Source organism: Symphalangus syndactylus, chromosome 19 (genome assembly GCF_028878055.3).
Source record: "Symphalangus syndactylus isolate Jambi chromosome 19, NHGRI_mSymSyn1-v2.1_pri, whole genome shotgun sequence".
Lineage (NCBI taxonomy): Eukaryota > Metazoa > Chordata > Mammalia > Primates > Hylobatidae > Symphalangus > Symphalangus syndactylus.
The window spans coordinates 18,247,776-18,252,533 of record NC_072434.2 but is presented as its reverse complement, the minus strand read 5'-3'; positions in this window follow the sequence as shown (position 1 = coordinate 18,252,533).

Sequence of the window (4,758 nt, the reverse complement as noted above, 5' to 3'; positions counted from 1 at the left end):
ATCTATAAATAATAATAATAACAAATGTTTTATATTGATTGCATGTTGAAATGATAACTAGATACGAGTTAAAATACATTATTAAAATTATTATCATCTCCTTTTTCAACTTTTTTAATGCGTCTACTAGAAAATTAAAATTTACAAATGTGGCTCACGTTACATTTCTTTTGGGCTATGCTGATAAAGATCAATTTGCTACTACCTATGATCAGTGAGCTGCAACCATAAATCCATGTGGGACAAACAGTCGGATTACTGTTCTATCCTTCTGTCTTATTGGAGTAACTGGGCCCACCTTGTCTCTGATAGTCAATCACTGTTTCTGATTGTCACTGTGAGTTCCTGTTACTACAGTTAGTATTACAGACCGTAATGTAATGGCCACATCTCACTGTCATCCCTGGTCTGTAGAAGCTACCACAGAACTTTTCAAAGACGCTGGTGTTCTTACTGATGAATTTTTTTTTTTTTTTTTTTTTTTGAGACGCAATCTCGCTCTGTCGCCCAGGCTGGAGTGCAGTGGCGCAATGTCAGCTCACTGCAAGCTCCGCCTCCCGGGTTCACGCCATTCTCCTGCCTCAGCCTCTCCGAGTAGCTGGGACTACAGGCGCCCGCCACCACGCCCGGCTAATTTTTTGTATTTCTTAGTAGAGACGGGGCTTCACCATGGTCTCGATCTCCTGACCTCGTGATCTGCCCGCCTCGGCCACCCAAAGTGCTGGGATTACAAGCGTGAGCCACCGCGCCCGGCCACTGATGAATTTTTAAATGCTTTTGTAAGGGAAGTGTCCTCTGTGCCTTAGGGGATGGATTCAGCAGATTATATAATATATAATAGATACATTTCAATTTCCCACCTCACCAAACTTCAGATTCTTTGATTCTTTCTACAATATGCTAGGGAAGTTCTGGCATACTCAGCCTCATTAGATGTAGGGCATTGTTACATCAAAGATTGAATTACTTAACCAGGCAAACTATTAGAGCCATTCCCAGCTGCTTAAGCTCATCTTGAATCCCAGGTGAATTCACCTATATTGCCAAATTTGATCTAATCCAACTAGATTTCACCCTGCTTGGTCTGCTACTCTTGGAATCTATTCCCAAATGTGTTCACCAGGTTTCTGCTAATACAACAAAAAGACATTGTAGTTCTTTTGGAGTATAACCATCTCTTTCTGGAGAAGATCTCTCATTTTTTTCCTCTAGGCCATAAGATTTCTCCTGGGCCTGGCGGCAATGAGATAAGGTGGGGCTAGGTCTTTAGGACAATAGACTGCCTCTTGCAAAGCAACTACCCTATGTGAAATAGGAAAGTCTATACAAGGGACTACTTTCTCCAGTAAGGGTAATTCAGGGGCACTTAGGGGGCCAATTATCTCAGTTTGTTTGTTTGTGACAGAGTTTCACTCTGTCACCCAGGCTGGAGTGCAGTGGTGAGATCTCAGCTCACTGCAACCTCTACCTCCCAGGTTCAAGCAATTCTCGTGTCTCAGCCTCCTGACTAGCTGGGATCCCAGGTGCATGCCATCATGCTCGACTAATTTTTGTATTTTTAGTAGAGACCAGGTTTCACCATTTTGGCCAAGCTGGTCTCAAACACCTGGCCTCAAGCCATCCACCCGACTCAGCTTCCCAAAGTGCTGGAGTTACAGGCTTGAGCCACTGCTCCCAGCCAGGAATTTCAGTTTCGTTTGTGTCATTCCAAATGTCCTCTTCCCAATCTCAGGGCCCAATTCTAGCACAGACTAATGTTAGATAAGGTTGTACATTTAAGAGGCATTACAAATCTTCAACCCCCACAATTATATCTTAGGCCCGACCCACAGCTTTGTCTTCCCTGAGGCTTCATGAGATAAGGAATTCTTATAAGGCCTCAGTAGAAACTTTCTGGTTCTATACCCATGTCTTGAGTTGCAAGTTCAAGGTTCAAAGCTTCTCTCTCTTTCTGTCTCTCTCTCTTTCTCTCAAACTCTCCAGCACAGTCAGAACTAGCCAGCCCATCCTGTAATTACTGTAATCACCACTGACTGTTGCCATAACAGTGGTCACATAAAACTGCACCTTCCACTAGCTCTCCATCCTACATCACCATCGGTAATAATATGAGTCATCTTAATGCTACTTCATGCCACACCATGTCCCATTTCCATCCACCAAAAGGTCATTTATGCCTTCATTAGGTAAGCAAGAAACCTAGTTCCCAAATCTCATTTTCAAGGTTGTTTCTAGGACCACTTCAGTTACCAACTATTGCATCAGTCAGGGTCTCAGCAGGAAGAAGCATCTACACCAGATGGTTTAGATAAAGATATCTTAATGAAGAGCTATCACAGAGGCATGAGCAAGGTTAACGGGGCAAATGTGGGATGTTAAGGAACTAATGGCTTAGCAACTGTGTGAAGCCATCACTACTTCAAGGGCTGACAGTAGAAGCAAATAATGTCACCAAAGGAAGAAGTCAGATGTAGAGTCATGGAGGAAGGGACACAGGGCAGGAGTTGCAGTCCATGGAGGGTCGCAGCCACTGCCAGAGATGTATGTATACACATGCAGGGAAGAACTACTCCAACCTCACTGCCAAAGACAATCGGAAGCTGGAAGACAAAGGAGCCTAGGCAGTGCAATCTAGAAAAAGGGCGAGTATCCTGGGCCTCAAGCAGCATAAAGAAGGGCCGAGAACTCATTTCAGGTAGGAGGGCAAAAGAAGAATAACCAGCTCTCCAGGTATGGCACTATACATGAACCATCTCCCTTAATCCTTCTAACCTAATATTAATAAGGCATAAACTATTATTATCCCCATTTTACAGATGAGGACATACACTCAGAGAATAGCTTGCTCAAGATTATACAAATAGTCAATGGTGGGGCTGCAACTTGACCTGGGCAATTTGAACTTGAGTTTTTGTATCATGCTGAATGAGATGAGTGAGGCTAGAGCAGAGGGTTCCACTAGAGGAGAAGTGGAGACATTTGGGGCCAAAGCATGGAAGACTTGAAATCTGGTCTAAGGAATTCTGTAGCTTTCTCTCCAAGTTGTAGGCAGGTACCACATCTGTTCCTGCAGTGCTTAGTCAAGCCCTGCAGGAATTAGGAAATTTATTTCACCTTTGCTGCTGCTTCTTAGTAACCTGGGCCAGATAGTCAGCCTTGAAGAACATGCCTCGTGCTCCTGAGTGTGGAAGAGGTTGGCTGTTTGTGCTCCCCACTATCCATATCCTTTTAGGGAGTAAGTATGCTATCATATTACTCTAGGGGAGCCTCCACCATTCCTCTTGGGTCATGAGTTTTGGGTTGAGGTCCTAAGCAAGTCAGCATATTGCATTTTCCTCAGTGACAATGATTGGCCCAAAGATGGATCCAAGCTCCTCAGGAGGCTGAGGCAGGAGGACTGGTTGAGCCCAGGAATTCAAGACCAGCCTGGAGAAAATAGCAAGACCCTGTCTCTATAAATAAATAAATGGGCATATGACCAAAGTCAGGTCAAAGGGAGCCCAGAAAAGTTAATTCCTAGAACTTCATCAGAGTAATAATCATCTGAAAAGAATTTGGGTTATGGATTTTACTGCCAGATTTCTACAGTTGAAGCCAAGACTGAAGCCAACACAGAAGAAAGGTGAACTGAGACATGACCCACATCACATCCCTATGACAGGCTTGAGCCCTCATCCAGCCATAGCCACAGCCTGGCAGATCCCTGGACTTTTCGTTACATAAGCCATCAATTCACTTTTTTTGCTTAAGACAGTTTTTTGTCTTTTGTAATCACAAGGCAAATGTGGCAAGGTGAGGAGCTGGCCCCACCTTCTCCAGAAAGTGCTCCAGTATTTCCCTTTATCCCACAGATTCTAGAAGCCTGAGGAGTGAGTCCCAAAATGGAAGAAACCTATGTGATGGCAGAGGGTGAGATGCCCCAGAGAAAAGGAATATATCCCCTGGGATGAGAGACAAGATAAACGCTTGAATCAACACACTCCTCCACAGAGGTATATTTAGTAAACTTTTTTTCTCACAGGGCTTGAAAGATCAAGACTGCTTTTTAAAAAATAATAAAAAGAAACAGCCACTGTGGTTTCTTTTGACACCAGCCCAATTTCGTGCCTGTCACAATACTTCCAAATAACATGTGTAAGACTTCTCTGGGCTGTCTCTTTTTCCCTGAAACCCAAAGCAAAAAACAACAAAATTCTGCAGTTCCAGCTGCATAATAACGTTTGGTCAGAGGCTTCCTGAGACCTCTAACGTTCCTGGATGGTTTATAGGACCTGATGTTTTCCCTGCAACTGCACAATGGCTTTGCCCAAACAAAATGTGGGCTAACAGTATGAACCCACACTGACAGCCTAAACTCCTAGATTCATAATTTAGTGCCCTTGGAGAGCCTCCAAAATCTACCTGGTCCATATTTACACCTAGAAAATATAGAGGCCATCAGAATCTTCCTCATGGAAGACAGAGCCATTGGGCTACTGAACTTATATTTCACTGTAGCCCTCAAAGACTTCCTGCTCCACCCCACTTACCACCCTATTCCCCTCCGTCCAAAAATACTCCCCAAAATAGCTATATTCTCCTGCACTCTCAATTTCTTTCTTCTAGGCACAAAAGTATATCTTCCAGAAAAAAAGTATATTTTGTCTTATGCCAAATCTGCCCTTCTATTTGTAGTTTTGATCCCATTTTACACTGAGGACTTGGTCTTCAGTTACTCATTTTCTCTAATTTTTAAAACAAAGTATTTAATCAGCTTTA